Source organism: Lissotriton helveticus, chromosome 12 (assembly GCF_964261635.1).
Source record: "Lissotriton helveticus chromosome 12, aLisHel1.1, whole genome shotgun sequence".
In the NCBI taxonomy this organism is placed as follows: Eukaryota; Metazoa; Chordata; class Amphibia; order Caudata; family Salamandridae; genus Lissotriton; species Lissotriton helveticus.
The window spans coordinates 263,584,659-263,601,671 of NC_136073.1; the positions used below are offsets into that span (position 1 = coordinate 263,584,659).

Below are 17,013 nucleotides of genomic sequence, written 5' to 3' on the forward strand. Positions count from 1 at the left end.
CATTACCTATCCTTCACTATCTGCAAAGACTAAACAGAGTATGGCGACTCTGTGCTTGTTTGCAAATAGAGAATCTCTCAGAAACAATCAATAAGTAATACTAGTATTTTCAAACAATCAATCAATCAATTTCGCAATTTGTCGTGTGTCACGACCTTACCCGGACCGGACCATGTGGACAGTTCTTCGCCTTCCTTTTTCCAGCGCCCGATCGTTCTCTTTCTCCATGTTTTTACCGCAGCAGTCCTGTGGGATTCCAGTCAGGACAATAGGTCACTTGAGAGAGGTCCGTTCGGAATCGGTGAAGTTCATTCAATCGGCAGCCGGACGAGGGCCCTCTCAAGGCAGGTATACTCCAATCATTTAGATATTCACCCCATCGTCTGGACCTCTCTTACCGGACCTTATGTCGCTGATGGACCCCGCGTTGGGACGCCAATTGTAGAAAAGTCAGCCCATATCGCACCCGATGCCCAGGCTGCTGGTGCAGGGCGACTCTTCGTTCCCATCTTGAATAATTACCAAATAAAGAGACGGGCACTGGAAGTAGGAAAACAAGAACAGAGTTTATTACTCATGAGTGAGAGCCTGTCATTTGGGACACTCGCATAGTGTCTTCGGGAGGTGCTCTAACAAGTTTCTCTGAGGCTTCGTCTTTTATACACAGGTTTAAGGCACGCACACATTCTTCATTACAGTCAAGACATTGTGAAGTACGAAGATATTCCAACACGTGGCTACAGTAGGGGCCCTTATCCTCCATACAATAGGAGGGGGCTGTCACGCAGTTGAGTGTTCTGCTGATTCCTTTGGAATGTGTGCGCCTGATCGAATCTCAGGGGGTGGGGTGGTCATGATCAATAGTGGCTACTTTCAAGAGAGGCGAGTGCATACAGTAGTGGGCAATAAACTGTATCCTCAGGCTAAGGGATGACCAGCGGTCCATGTGGACAATTAGGTTCAGAGGAAGAGGTCATCAAAGGAGGGGTATTCATGGAGGGAAAGGAGGCGTTGGTCAGGCGCGGGGTGTGATTCTCAGAGGCAGAGTCATAGGGGAGGGCTCATGACTTGTGCATGTGAGAGCGGGGGCGGTCAGGGTGCATGGGGGAAGCTTGCAGGGTCAGGGAAGGGGCGCTGGTGATCGATCGCAAACTGAGAGACCATGGTACCTAAAATGGCTGTCGTGTACGTGTGTGCATGGGTTTATGCTAGCGGGATAACACAGTCCTGCTTACAACAAGGGGTACTGTGAACACAAATGAACGCCGCTTATGTACATACACATTGCTATTTTCAACAAAGCGCGCAGAATAATAGTGTAGCACCTATTTTCACATGTTCGCCCCTCATTTTCAGGATATTTCCCAGGATACATTACACCTGCTTTTCACAAGCACACTTTGTCCTGTGAAAAACCCAAAGGTGTGGGTTCTCCTAAAAAACTCGTAATCCCTTTGAAACGATTCCTAAATACTGGTTGTGAGGGTCTTAGAAGAGTAAACTCCACAAAGACATTTAGGGATGACCAAAATGTTAAAGCAAATTATTGGTAGCTAAATATTGACAGAACTGTTTAACATTTAGGCCAGGATTTTTTAGAGCGCTCTAAGAGTCATAAGCCTTATGCCAAGGTGGCTCTTCCGCATGTGTTTGTATGTGTGTGTGTGTGTGTGTGTAAAAAATTACAAACGTTGCCCTAGGAGAGAGTTAAATCTATCTAGAGTTATAGGCACTGTGTCACACAATCCTTTTTAGCATATAGATGTGAAGAGAGCCAATGATTTAGGACTACTTAGTAGATTGCTCTAGTTCCCAATATTCGTGGGGATTCTGCAGAGTGGAGGAAACAGACAGGGGTCTACTGAACCACTTTTACATTGTAAAGACCAATCTGGACCCTAGCAGGGTTCTGTTAAGTGGGGACCCCACTTTGATTCTGAAAATCAAAAAACACAACACTACTAGAACTACAGGTGCTCGCTGCAGACTTATCGAGTGCAACAAAAATGGCAAGCAACCTTTGCAATGATACTTAGAAGATTGTCTCAGGTGAACAATAAAAAAGAGAATACAAATAAAACATTTATCATCTTATAAAAACAATCTAACAGAATCCTTTTTAAATTTCTGCCATTGTGTGGCCCCACATAACTTTTCCTAAGCTGCCTTCTGTCACATTCCTTACCTTTGTTATAAGTCCGACAGTATGGGCAGAGAATTCGTATCAATCTTGAGAATGTCCCACAGACTAGAGTTCCTCATCTCTACCTACAAGCAGAACGGGGGCTTTTTATACTGTGTTACACTAACTAACACACATGTAAACATCCAGTACAAGTAAAAATGTGTGAACAGACGTACCTTCCCGAGATGTTCATGGGAATAAGGCGTAAGAACTGTACATGCTTAAGTCACAATACTAACAATGAGAATTATGTTTCCCAGATGTACCCATATTCTGTTACCCTGCCAGAGGCATATGCCAAAAGTCATAGGTCACAAAACCTGAGTTTAAAATCAAAGCCTGCACAACATTGTCCAGAACTCCAAATGCCCCAAGAAAGTGCATGTCGTAGATTATTACATGGAAAGCGATAAGATTCAAATATGAACATTTAGACAGAAAGGATAGTCATGGCAGATAATCTTGTGTAGGTAATATAAATGATCACTTTATATTGGGTAGGTAGAGAGAATGAATCACACCATGAAAATGAATGCAGATGGTGATTGCAAGTTGTATAGACTGGAGAGTCACAATGTGTGCTGAAAAGGCTGTATGATTGGCGGTTGTCTCCAGGAGGGATGACAGGGATGGCACCATCTAAATTACAGAAGAGACAGGTGCACGGTAATTCTGCTTGGCTGGTTAGGAAGAGTACAAGGTGGCAGGGAATGAGGAGTTGAGTTAAAGGTTACCGAATAAACAGTCGGAAACATCAGAGAGGCATGAGGTGTGCAAAACTACTGAAGACGTTATTAACAAGAACGGATATCGGATGACAATCAAAGTGCCATGGGAACCCAGGGTGGGTTTGCTTCCTATTCAAAGCAACCGACATTATGCATAAATTGTGCAATGATGTGTGAACTCCCGATGGGTGTGTATGGAATCTAAACAGGGATGTGTGTGTGCGTGGATGTGTGTGTCTGCATATGTAATGTGATAATATGAAGCATGACCGAGATGGTGAGCGTGGCGTGAGAGCTGAGTGCAATGGAATAGGTCATGTCACTGAGTTCTTCCGATGTATGTTCGAAGCTATGTGTCAGTGGGCGAGGCAATGTCTGAAACAAGATGTGCTGACTGCTTGCTTTATTTTGGACTAGACACAAAAGGGCAGATTTACAAGCCCCCTGTGCCACCAGTACGTCACTTTTCGTGACGTACTGGTGGCTCAGGGGGCTCCTCCCTATTTACAAGGAGAGGAAAAGCCACGCTGCGTGACTTTTCCTCTCCTTGTAAATACGGCCCCTTCACACGCAGCACTTTGCGTTGAAGGGGAGTTCCATGAGTGTTGCTGTGGGTATCCCCACGCAACACCCATGGAACAAGACAGATCTCCAGATTTACGAGAAATCGTAAATCTGTAAATGCTTTTGAATGCTACGCCACCCTAGAGGTGGCGTAGCGATGCGCGACGAGGAGAAATGTTTTAATTTCTACTCGCATTCTACAGCACGCATTGAAAGAGGAAAATGCCTGTACTGATTGTTTTTGTGCAGGAAGGTGCCCCTTCCTGCACAAAAATAATCTCCCAACGATGCAGGCATCCTTGCACCATGGTGCAAGGGTGCCTGCGTCAGCGCATGGCTGCAGTTTGTGCGCCAGCTCAGGCGGAAGCACAGAGATGCAACATATTCTTGTAAATATGCCGCATCCCTGTGCTTTGGACGTGCCGCAGCGTGGCACAGCCAAAGGGCTTGCGGTGCCACGCTGCAGCTCTTCCTTGTAGATCTGCCCCAAGGTAAAGAGCCGCGTACTTTATTCTACGTCACATTATTGTCTCAGGATCCCAGTACACAGTGGTACACGAGTTTTAGAGAACATTATTTGGATAGAAGCCGAACAGAAAAGCGTGAAAAGAGATGTTGTGTATAGCTCAGTCACAGTGGTGTAGCAAGGGTGCCATGCAAGCAAAGAAAATGCCACCCACCCTAGAATTGGGGTGCAGTGGGCCCTTCAGACTCTTTGCACCGCTACACCCCAGTTCAGCCACTAACACATAAAGCAGAGAAAAGAAACCCAAGCATCTGATGCAACAGAAACAAACATTCGCCTCTAGTTTTCAGTGCAAAATACAATTGTGAAAGAAAAGTCAGCTTTATTTTCCAACTCAAAATATGACAGCTTTAGGCACAAGTAGAACGTGTGCACTTTGTGATAGACAACATTTTGACCCAAAAAGCAGGAAAAAAACAGCGCGAAAGAACGTCACTGGTGTTGAAATGTTTTTAGGCTGTTTGTCTTGGCCTTTTTAGGCTGTTTGTCTTGGCCTTCTCCCCGAACCTAAGGGTGCCACCGTCGCCATTGCTGTGGGCATTTTCATCAAGGCCGCAGTTCGGGAACATTCCTCGTCGGAACGGAAGGAGGCAGGAAATGAAATATTAACTTCTTTAGAAAGAATGAATCCCAGGTATGTCGAAGCGTGCTGGGAGCCCCAGAAATCCTGAAATGAAAGACAGACTGCCGTCAGCTCAGGAAATACAAGTTGAAGTCAGAAATAAGGGAAGTGGGTTTAGGTGTCCCTTCTGCTGAGCTTCAATCACACGTGTTTCCACATCTGCTTTTCTTTAAACACCATATTCAACACAGCATAACTGCCCCCTTGTCTGCAAAAGCGGATTATTTTGATGGACTTTTAGTATGTGCTGAGATTTTTGCATTCTTTAGATTCAAGTCACTCTATAGTTGTTTACTGTAGAATGTTATGCAGACCTTGGCTCTAGCCTACATAGTGTAAATGTACCACTATCTCCTTCTGACCCATGTTTTTGACTGTAGTTACCCTTTTCTCCTTGATGTTTTTACCCACATGTTGTACCGCGCTCCAGGTTTAAGTCAACACAGTACAAAACAGTTATTTTAGAAATATCATACCCTGTGTTATTTGCACAAGTTTTCAGCAAGAAAACGCAGGAGAGGCTCTCATTGGCATATAGTGCAGAACCCTGATTTGCATTTGGAGGCATGCATACGGGCACACCATGGTGCCCAAATCTGCACTCCGCGGCACATTATTGAGCAGGCAATTTGGGGTTTCTCTATGTTTGCCAACAAGGCACTCGCTGGATTCTACCTTCAGGAAACTAGAGGGCAAAAAGTTCAGCAATGATAAGCACAAGGACAAATGAGTAATGGGCCAGCCCACTTCAGCTACTGGTTAACTTCACTGTGAGTGAGGACTTTCTGCTTTATCATATTGAGCAGATCCCCAACCAAAGTAGTTTGCTTCAGTTCCAGAGACTACTTTGGCAATGCGTGCTCTTTTTTAGATCAAAAATATTTTTACTTCTCCCATAACAAAGTTATGCAAGAAAACATGACCATAAAAATAAGCTTTAACAAAGTCAAAAGGATCTCAGCCAACACCAGACCTATTGTCTTTGTCAATGATTGTTAATAATTATTTCTATCTGTGGTTATGATAATGCATGGAAGTTTCCTCCTCATGATTAAATTACAAAATCTGCAAATGTATATAAGGAGCGTATTGTGCTGTTTTTCACTTTTGCGATTCACTCGATTAAGGTCTCCAGGTGTGACGTGTTGCTGCAGCACTCTTAAACAGTGAGCCCTGCATCTGTGCTCATTGCTTGGCCTCCCCATCCATTGGTCTTGCTCATGAATCAGAACCTGCAGGATCAGAAACTGCATGAGCACATTTGCAGGGGTCATGTGGACTTCCCAGATCTACTGGTTTAGCTTTGGGAATCATACCTACAATCGTAGTCATGTTATGTTACCTGTATTTTTATAGCGCAATATCAACCACAAGGGTATCTTGGCTGTAGCAGGTCTATTTGAGGCTGGCCTCTGGAGGGCTTACTTAAAGAGCTTCAGCTTCTTGTAGAATTCAAGAAGGAAGGATAAGACTTTGATGTGTTGAAGAAGGTCGTTCCAGGCTTTAGGAGCAGTGGATGTGAAGGTACGACCTCTTGATCTGCTTTTGTGTATGTGTGGGGTGTGTGCTAGTAAGAGTCTGGCAGAATGGAGATGCCTGGATGGGTGGTCCCAATTTCCCTATTAAGAAGGATAGGTGTGTCAACATTTATTCTGCAGATTAGACAAAAAACAAACAATATTAAATCTACACTTGCAGGAGTGCTGTTGTTGAAGTCCAGTAATTAAATTCCTGCAATCAACAGGAATGACAGAGAGCAGTGAAAATATAGAATATACCCATGGTTGGTGTGGTCATTGATGCTAATAGGTGATGTCATATATGTATCATTTCTGGTGGCTATTCTATCTCACATGTAGAATAGTCCAAAGGGTCAAACTGGATCTAGAAACTTCAAAGCTCTCACGTCACTGGTAGGGGGCACTGGCTCCGCATCAACAGCAGCAGTGGCGTCACACAAGCCATAAAGCGCCCACCCCAGCACAACAACATCAGTTCCTTTTAAGGTCTTGCCTGAGCCAGCGCACGTGCGGCTCTGGCAAGACATTTTGTGTGTGGGCTTTTAAAAGTGCTACCACAGCTTTTTGGCAGGCATCGAGTGTACGGTTAAGTGCCTAATGACGAGCTGAGGCACCACCTGGCTTTCCTCTCTCGTCATGGTGCGCGCACATCCCACACCATTTGCCAGCCTGCTTTCACTTTTGCCTTTTAGCACGTGTGCACGCACACAACTCCCGGGCTTGTCTTTATTATGTGAGCCCGATATTTTATATCATAAGCACGCGTGCGGCAACACACACAACTCCCGGGCTTGTCTTTATTATGTGAGCCTGATAAATTATATTGGTTTAACTTGGTATTTTAACGCGCACGCACACAACTCATAGGCTTGTTCTTCAAGCTAACAGCACTGCCAAAATTGTGTATTGAAAAATGGCCTTCTGGGACTACTAATCAAACCGGGAGGAGCCCTAGTTCCCAGGTTTACCTTACTGGAGATTTTAAACCTCCTAAACAATTTCTAAGTTTATAAATCAAAATAGTCAACATGAGCAGCCATCCATTTTCTCCCACCCACAGGCATTCATGGGTCAGCCATAGGTAGCAGGGTCCTCAGTCCAACCAGGCGGATGTATGACATTACAACGCATGCATTTACATCGCATGCCTTTACAACGTAAGTATTACAACGCAGTCCATTACAACGCATAGTGCTTTGGGGTGCTGGATAGTGAATAGTTTAATTTACTATTCCAACTCCAGTCCCCGTGGACACTAGGGAAGGTTATTGGATAGTAAATTAACCTATTCCCTATCCTAGAGCGCCCCCCAGAGCAATGCGTTGTAATTGTTTGCATTGTAATGACCGCGTTGTAATGGTAGTGCGATGTAAAAGTTGCGTTGTAAGTGTTGTTCACCCAACCAGGCACATGGAAACATTCTGGATGTGCTTTAAGTTTCGTCATAGGGTAATTTGCTTCATTGCATTTATTGTGGCTCGAAGCTAAGATTATTGTGTTGTTCAATATTTGTGAAACAATCTCCTTTAAGGTTTGTCATAATGTTATTTTTTTCATTTCGTTCTAATTTCATAATTTTCCACTTGTGCAATAGGTTTCATGACCACTACTGCTGGACTTATTCATGTTAACATGTGATGTTCTTTTTAAATAATTTCGCATTAAAAAATTGTTGATCGAACTTTGAATATCATTTTATACCGTCTGCACGCATGCACATCAGCATGCCTTTTCGATTACTCTATTTCGAAATGCAAGTACGCTGCAGGGACTGGTCAGCAACACAGCACGGATCCAAAGATCACCAAGAAGAGAAACACAGCAATTTCTGACTTGCTGAAAAATACCGCAAATGTAGCCTATGTTGTTTTTATGGCAATGTTAACAATCTAGTATTTCGTGCACAATGACGGGTTGCCCGGGCCGCAAAACCAGGACTTCTTGCAAATGAAAATGTTGTACAGTAAACTTCCAAATGTTGTAGACATCTTAGACTACACCATCATCATTTGCTGATCTATAAACACTTCATCGCTGCCAGGAGTAAGAGCAATGATTTTGTGAATACGGAGAACATTTGTAAAACCAAAAACAAGCATTGGCATAGCCAATAGGTCTTGCCTTTGGGACCTAATAAGTGTTTAGTTATCCAGCCCAATATCCTTGGTGCAACAACATCAACCTTGTTGCATGGCTAAACACTTATAAGGTCCCAAAGGCGAGACCTATTGGCTATGCCAATGCTTGTTTATTCTGCTCCTTTGATGTGGATTCAGAGCTCGCTCTTTCCTTAGAGTAGACTCCCTCACAGAAAGTTTGTCTCTAGTGCAATGCTATGTAATCTCCAAAACATCCAGGCTGTATGCTTTGTTGGGCTGGGTGGGAGTTTCAGGGATGCTTCGGGAGGTCACAGGAGCTTGGATTGAGTCAACAATCAAACATTGTCTACTCAGGGTTTACGACCCGAAGGTTGGGGCCAAGATGCAGCATTAGTTTGTAGGCTTAGGATTGGTGTTGGCTAGGCGCAGCATAGCAATCCATTGGAACTCAGCGGTCGCCCCCTCACCTCTCTAGTTGAAAAGCAAACGTGCCATAATGGGGCGTGGCAGAAGAGAGATGCCTCTGCATAGTTCGTATGGACTAGAATGCAGATCTGGACCTAGAGACATGGGGGTTACAATTAGACAGGGATCGATGACGCTGTCACACAGATGGGAACCCCTCCCGGGTTGGTGGAACTGGCGAGCACCCTGGTGAGGCACAGGTTACGGTAAATAATCTACCAGAAGCAACAATACCCTCTCCTGTCCCGGTCATCAGTTCCTCTATGCAAGCGGACCCTTAGCATATGGCCCTGTACACCTGTTACCATACACATTGTTGTTCCCTCCAGAGGGGAGGACGGGGATGGACATAGTAGTTGGATTATATCAATCTAGGTGGTCTGTGGAAATATTTTACTGCACTGCCCTGTCAATCGCTGCCTAGTTCCTTAAAGTTATGTTTTCATTCGATTTTGTATTTCATCATAGACTGATGTGGGATGTGCAGATTTATTGGATGCATTTTTATGGTGGGGTTTGTTGCCCACTCGATTTGGCGTGTCATTAACTAGGCAACATAGGTCCCTTTTAGGGATTGTACTGTGTGTGTGATAATGCATGTCCCGAAATAAAAACAACAACAAAAAAGCTTTGTAGGGTTTGCGAGTGGCATACGCCTATCACTGACCCCTACTCCATATGTTAATGGTGCTTGGGATCGGACTATGATTCCCGTGCCTGTGAATTGTTGTCTCAGTATGAATCCGAAGGCTATCTAGGAAAGGGAGGCCAAGTTGTTCATGGCCAGGGCCCGTGAGAAAAGACAGAGTCATCGATGTTCAAGATCCTTTCCAGGTCTCCTTCCTCCCAATCTTCAGTAACTAAGAAGAATAAACATAGGAAGAACAAGAAACACTCTGGAAGAGGTAAGTTTCCCAAGGGACACTGGACTCCCAAAAGATATTTCTTCTCAGAGCCGCAGTTAGTAATCGTGGAGCCGTCTGACTCTGCTCTGGGTGGCTTCATGCCTGTCCCTCAGAAAAGGCCCAACCTGTGAGCTGACTCCACCAAAACGGATGCCTACCTATCTTACGGCACCAGCTCCATTCCTGATGGATCTGTCTGTGCCAGCACTGAAGCCGACACCATCTTTCTCCAGAATTCTCATGCCAGGTACAGACCCAGCTGTGTTCCTTAATGCAATATTTACCATTTTCCCAGCACCTTGCGACCCTCAGGCTCACCACCTTTACCAGGAGCATTATTCAGTCTTCCCAAGTTCAAGCCCATGACACCATGCTGGCACCATGCTGCATGGGAGTTGTAGGCCCAGCGCCTGCTCCAGCCTCCACACTAGTGCACAACTACACAGTTGCGCCGTTGGTGCCGCCGCTACCTCCACCTCTGCTGGAGCTGAGCTCAGACTCATCAGCGCTGCCTCCTCTGACTGCAGAGCCTCCTCCTCAAAATAGATCCAGGAGAGATGCGCAAAGGCTTATTGAAGAGGAAGAATATAGAAGGATCCACAATCTCTTTGGTACAGATTCCCTTAGGATTTCCCCAGACTTTCTTCTACCAATGGCCTGGACACTTCGCCATAGTTGGCATTGGAATTCCCTGCCGGGCCCTCTATTCAGGGGTTCTGTCAGTCCACTCTGTAAACAAGCAGCTGAGGTTTTAGACCTACAATTACACTTGGTTGACATAAAAATAAATGTCCTCATGGACGTTCTACTACCATTGAACCCCTCTTTGGAGGTATTACCGCCTTTTAATGAGGCCTTGTTGGATCCACTCTTAGCAGCCTGGGAGAAAGCAAGCTCGGCATTTGCAGTAGTAAATAGACTATTGGCCAGAAGCTATATCCCAGCTCCTGGTGACCTATTATTTCTCTTTGCTCACCCTTTTCCAGAGAGCCTGGTAATTCAGGCATCCTGCTCTTCAAGGCCGGCACGAGGCATGTTTCCCTCAGTCCTCTCGGACAGAGAATCCAAAATGTTAAAGGCATGGGGAATTAAGTCATTTTCAGCTGGCAGCACGGCCTTGAGGTACCTGAATGTGAATAGCCGTTCAGCCCGATAGGTACATGCTCTGTGGGACATGGCCCAAATTATGCTACTTTGTGTTCCTGGATATATGTGGGCGCATTTTCACGAGGTAAATGATGGGTAGAATGCTTCTAGGAACATCATCAAGTATGTATTAGATGCATCGGATTTGGTAGCGAGAGCAATGAGTACATCAATATCAGATGCCATGCCTGGCTCAGGACTGGATGTGCGATATAATTTGATGGACCTACCCTTTGTTCTATTTGGGAATAAAGGGGATGCTGCCTTGGAAAGATTTTAATCCAGCAAGGCAACTTCCCGCTGTTTGGGTGTTCAACAGCCTGAACCCCAAAGGGACTACAAGCCGTTTCATCACTTTTGGAGATTTGCCAGTAGTTTCTCTTTTTGGCAAAGGAAACCTTATCACATTCAGATGCAACAGCCCAAAACCCAATGGTGTGCCAATACAGGTGCAGAGACAGGGATAGGGGTATGGATCCCTCCAGCAAGCTGCCTTCACCTCCTCCTCTTTCTCTCCTGCCTTCTCAGATACGCAGTCTTAGATTTCTTACCCAACCTGATTTGGCACTTTTGGTAAGGCGAGTATTGTTCTATTTGCCGACATGGACGGCCATTACTTCTTACCAGTGGGTCCTTCAAATAGTGGAAGGAAGTTAGGGCTAGATGTAGGTAAAGCATATTTACCGACCCTTAAATACCGAATTTTACCGATTCGGTATTTAAAAGTCGGTAAATATGAAGGGGGGAGATGTAGGGAAATCCAGATGTTTATTTACCGAATCGGTAAAAGTCGGTATTTACCGATTCGGTAAATACCGACCTGTAATGCTCCATTCATTCCTATGGGCTATGAAGCCCATAGGAATGAATGGGGCATTACAGGTCGGTATTTACCGATCGGTAAATACAGATTTTTGGCAAGGGTGCAGGGGGTGTCACTTTGACACCCTCTAGCACCCCCAAAAAAGGTTCGGGCCATATGGCAGGCATACCTGCCCTAAGGGCAGGTCTGCCTGTCATATGGCACAGGTGTGCATGCGCACATTTGCATGCACACCTGAATCGGTATTTCACCATCAAATTGAATTTGATGGTAAAATACCGATTTCTAAGGCCTTGTGGGACTCATAAGAGTCCCACCTACATATCGATTTTACAGATTCTGTAAATATACCGGTCAGTAAATTTACCGACCGGTATATTTACAGATTCTGTAAAATTACCTATCGGTAAATTTACAGAACGGTAAATTTAACGATTCTGCCCCCTACATCTCAAATGCCTTTTACCGGTCGGTAACGGCCGAATTCGGCCGTTACCGACCGGTAAAAGCCTACCTACATCTGGGCCTTACTCCCTTCTTTCCGGCCCTTCACCCCATCTTCCTCCTCCATGCTAGACCATCTTGCCATCCTTCATCAAGAAGAAGAGGCACTCCTGGAGAAAGGACTAGTGGAGTTAGTGCTGGAGGAGGAAAAAGGACCAGGATGCTACTTCCGTTATTTCCATGTGCCCAAGAAGGACGGTGATCTGCATCTTATCCTGGACCTCAGGGTGTTGAACTTCTTCCTCAAAAAGGAGATGATCAATGTGATGACCCTAACTCAAGTGTTGCTAGTGTTGGAAGTGGGAGGCCATATCGTATCATTCGCCTGCTGAATGCGTATTTCCACATCCCCATTCTAGAGTCACATCTGAATTATTTGCCCTTTGTGGTGGGTTTTATATATTACTTGTTTGCAGAAGTGCCCTTTGGCTTAAAATCAGCTCCATGATCCTTCATGAGTGATGGCATTGGTTGCGGCTCATCTCAGACGATTGGTCTTGATTGTCCCATATCTGCATGACTGGCTGATCAAAGCTAGGTCACCAGAGGTGGTGTCTCACCATTTACAATTGCATTCAACAGTCTCTCCTCTGTTTGACCTAGGCTTTTCCATCAAAGAGCCCAAATCTCACCTGAGTCCCCTCTAACGACTCCAGTTCATAGTGTCAGTACTGGACACTATCCTTCTCGGTGCCTTTTCCCCACCTCAAAGGTTTGCAGATGTAAAGGAGATGGTCCTGTTTTTCCAAAAAGGTGCAAATTCCAGTCCTGAAGTTACTACAATTCCTAGGTCTACTGACTCGCTGCATTTTCCTAGTCACGTATGCACGTTGGTAGGTCAGGGTCCTGCAGGGGTGCTATCTGAGGGCATTTGCTACTGTATGGGGGGACCTGTCGCGCCCCATCGTGATCTAACCCAGTGCTATGGCAGAAGTAGTTTGGTGGGGGAACGAGGCAAACCTGATTGTGGGATGGCCTTCTCTCCCCCACCAGCTGTGGCTGCAGTTGTGGTGTATGCTTCCACCTAAGGGCGGGGAGCTAACCTGGAAGATTTGGAGATCAAAGGCCTCTGGCCTTCGAAAGAACAAGTTCTCCATGCCATCAACGTGTTGGAACTGAAAGCAATTTGGCTGGGGCTCAAGGCTTTCCTCCCCTCCATTCAAGGTTGGTTCATACGGATTTTGACAGACAACATGACAGTTATGTGGTATGTGAACAAGGGAGAGTAGAGTCTCACCTGCTGTGCCTCGAAGTGTTGACACTGTGGTCTTCGGCAAACCTTCAATGGATCTGCCTCACTGCCAATCACCTACAAGGGTCTCTGAATATCAGAGCCGGCAGCCTGAGCCGGTGTTATCTTACTGATCAAGAGGGGTGTCTTCTACCGGGGGTAGTCCAGGACATCTTCACCCAGTGGGGCAGTCGTCAGGTGAACTTGTTTGCCGCTTCGGAAAATGACTAATGCCAGCAGTTCTGTGTCCTTCAGTAGCCATTGAAGGGAGCCTTGGGGAAATCTTTTCATTGAGGTGGAGCTTAAAGCTTCTTTACATGCCTCCCCCTATACCATTGAATCCTCGAGTTCTGCAGAAGATTTGCCAAGATCAGGCCCAAGTCATTCTCATTGCCTTCGATATGCCAAGGAGGGTGTGTTATGCAGACCTTTGACGCATCTTCCTATCTCCCATGCTCAAGCTGTCGTTCAGACCAAACCTCCTCTCCCAATCAGAGGGATGGTACTGCACCACAGTCTCCAAGGGTTCCACCTACAGACCTGGAGTTGAACAGGGACATCTGAGTCCCTTTCAGATGCCACAGGAAGTGGTTGACATAATTCTTTCACTGTGTTGCCCTCTGCTAAATAAGCTTACTATGGAAGATGGAGCAGATTTATTGCATGGTGCGTGGACATCGACATAGACTCTTTGCAGGCCAAGTTATCCCAGGTTCGCCAATTTGCTCTTTCATTTGTCCAGAGGGGATGTGCGATTCGTACTGTCAAGGGGTATTTAGCAGCATTGTTAGTGTTCCTTTGTCTGCCCGGCCAACTGTCCCTTTTCAAATCGGCTGCGTTTTTTGAAAGGGTTGACAATATCTGTATCCTCCAACCCCCTTAGTTGTGCACCAGTGAAACGTTAATTTGGTTTTAACCTTTCTAATGGGGCTCTGTTTGAGCCCCTTCATGGCTGTCTTTAAGGATGTTGACCTTGAAAACATATTCCTTGAAGTAGAGATAACTTCTGCCAGATGGATGAACAAGTTACAGGGTCTTAGTACATCTTTCTCACCTGACAAAATGGGTGTTGAGAACTAAGACTGCTTTTATCAAAGGTGGTGACTTCATTACATCTGAGTAAGTCCATCACCCTTCCAACGGTCTATCTCCGGCCTCATCCAATGAAGGAGAAGGAACAATTGCATAGGTTGGATTCTAGGTGGACAGTCAGGCAGGGCCGGACTGGGAACCAAAACCGGCCCTGGCAAAGGGCTCGGCCGCCCCCCCCCCTCCCCACTCGGGGGTGTTGAAGGTGCCGCCGAGCGCTTTGCTAGGGCCAGTTTTCGGCCGATTTTGTTGCATGGCCGATTTTGCAGCTATGCTGCAAAAATGGCCCTCTAACAAACTCGGCCTCCAGGGGCACAAAACCGGCCCCCACCCTTGCGGCGCACCGGGGAATTGCCCGGTGCCCGCTATGGCCAGTCCGGGTCTGCAATCAGGTACTATCTAGACTGCGTTAAGGACATATGACTGGATGACCAGCTCGTCCTGGGGTACTGTGGTGCCAAGAAAGGCAAAGCAGTGAAGAAAAGGACTTTTCAAGGTGGATCATCCTCTGTATTAAAACCTGCTATGCATTCGTGAAGAAGGAAAGTCCAGAACTAATCAGGGACAGTTCTTTCAGGGCCAAGGCTGTCACTTCTGCCCCTTGCAAGGGGAGTTGCAATTATCCATTAGAAGAAAATGTTACCTGCTGTAAGAATCCTTCTGGTCAATGCTCTAGCTACCTGCAGGTTTCTCACCGACTCATCTGCTTCCAAATTTGTTGGACAGTTAAAAGAAAAAGTTAATAAGATCCCACATTAACGTATATTTTGGCACTGCGCTGCCCTACTTTATAGATATCAGTTGGCCCACTTGTATTGAAGGCTGGGAAAAATGGATGGAAATTGTTGTTACGCTGGGGTGAGTGCTATATGGCTTTGGTGACGTCATCTAACTCTGTTTCTGGCGTCAACGTGGAGCCAGCAACCCACTACCAGCAAGGTGAGTGCTTTAAAGTTTTGAGATCCAGACTGGTGCCTGAGATTATTCTGTAGATGAGGAATCTGCGGGTAAATAAAGTATCCACTAAATAGATTGTTACCACAGGAAAGTAACATTTTCTTCTTTCAACTATTCACTTACCCATCTCCATTAAAAGAACACACAAACTCAGTTTAATGAAGATGGGTAGAGGGAAGATAAATTAAAAGGAAGAAAAAGAAAATGTGACTCTACCTAAACTTGGCAGGCATATGCAAAAATAAAATGAAACATAATAGGGTATCATTGTTTTAAAGTTCCAATGTAGCTGCCACATTCAGAAGCAATGTGTTGGCTGTCTTGAAGCAGCAAAAACAATGATACATTGTGAACAATACCATTCTAAGGTAGCTGTTCAGTAAACCTCTGGCTGAGCAGCCATATTTGAATGCTAAAGTGTACAATGTATCATTGTTGCAGTAAGCCAAGGTGGCCACATAATGCTTCTAACATGGTGGCCATCTTGGAACACTAAAACATTGACCCACTATACACATTGCCATTTCACAACAGCTGTCCAGTTTAGAAATATTGGCCGCACACAATGCTGCACACTGCAAATGAAGGGAGGAGAAAGCAAGCAGCCCAGTAGTATGTCTGGAGAGCTGCAGGATGCTCAAAAAGGAAAATTAATGGGACATTTAAAAGTTAAAAATTGAAAACTAAGGCTGACCACTAGCCCAGACAATAAAGCACACTCATTTTCAAGCGAATGTGCAGATGTAATCAAGTTAAATGCTGTAACTCACAGTACAAAAGAGTCAGTGGCAGAAAGAGGCCAACAGATTGTCCCGTGTAGTATGCTGTGATTGGAAGAAGCACAATGAGAATTATATTTGAACAGATAGAAGAGGGCTAGCCCAAGGACCACTTATGTATGTATGTATATATACATGTATGTATGTACAGTTTTTAAAAACAAATTAACAAAGGCCTGGAAGACACTACCATACTTAAGAACAAGGATTATTATAGTACTAATCTTCTACCCCAGAGTGTTTATCCGATGGCATACCCAACACCAAAACCCTTACCTACCACTATAATCTGTGATAATCCATGTAGAGAAAAACCTGTCTATAGGCTTTAACCCAGTGTAATACCATTACACACTTAAAGGCTATTCAATTAAAATTATTATTTTCTTAATAAATTAGTCAGGCCTGCAACATTTGTTGACATTTTCATATTGAAGAGATTATAACTATGGCTTCTGACAGATCTTTTTCTTAAGAACAAATCAGGTTTATAGCCTTTGTCACTGGCATATTCCCATGACAAACTCAGGCCATCTGTATTCTCCATGAGAGTTTGCACAAGGCATGACATCCAGTCCTACAATTATAAAAATGTACACAAATAAAGTTGGCAAAACATTATACATTCCTCCCTAAAAATGGAAAAAAGGATTCTCTAAGTGCAACCACCAACCTCTGTGGTTTATCACAGGGAGAACCAACACCAATTCCCAATTCTACGGAGGTAATCTGCGAGTCCCTGTAACGAAATACCTGTCTACAAACTTTAACACAGTGTAATATCAATCCACCTATGACGGCCCAATGGATTTTACCTATGCTTTTAACAATAAATGAATTAGGCCTACTACCTTTGTCATAGTAAAATGA

At 44.9% G+C, this 17,013-nt stretch overlaps 1 long non-coding RNA gene across 3 annotated transcripts in view; it reads right to left on the reverse strand.

The window, feature by feature from the left end:
- Positions 1-4,283: 4,283 nt before the first annotated feature.
- The window catches only part of LOC144798639 (uncharacterized), a 320,650-nt gene continuing 307,920 nt past the window's right edge, over positions 4,284-17,013 (reverse strand). For all 3 annotated transcript variants that reach the window (XR_013603589.1, XR_013603590.1, XR_013603588.1), the window contains exon 4: positions 4,284-4,670. This is a non-coding gene — a long non-coding RNA (uncharacterized LOC144798639). The remainder of the gene's footprint in view (positions 4,671-17,013) is intronic.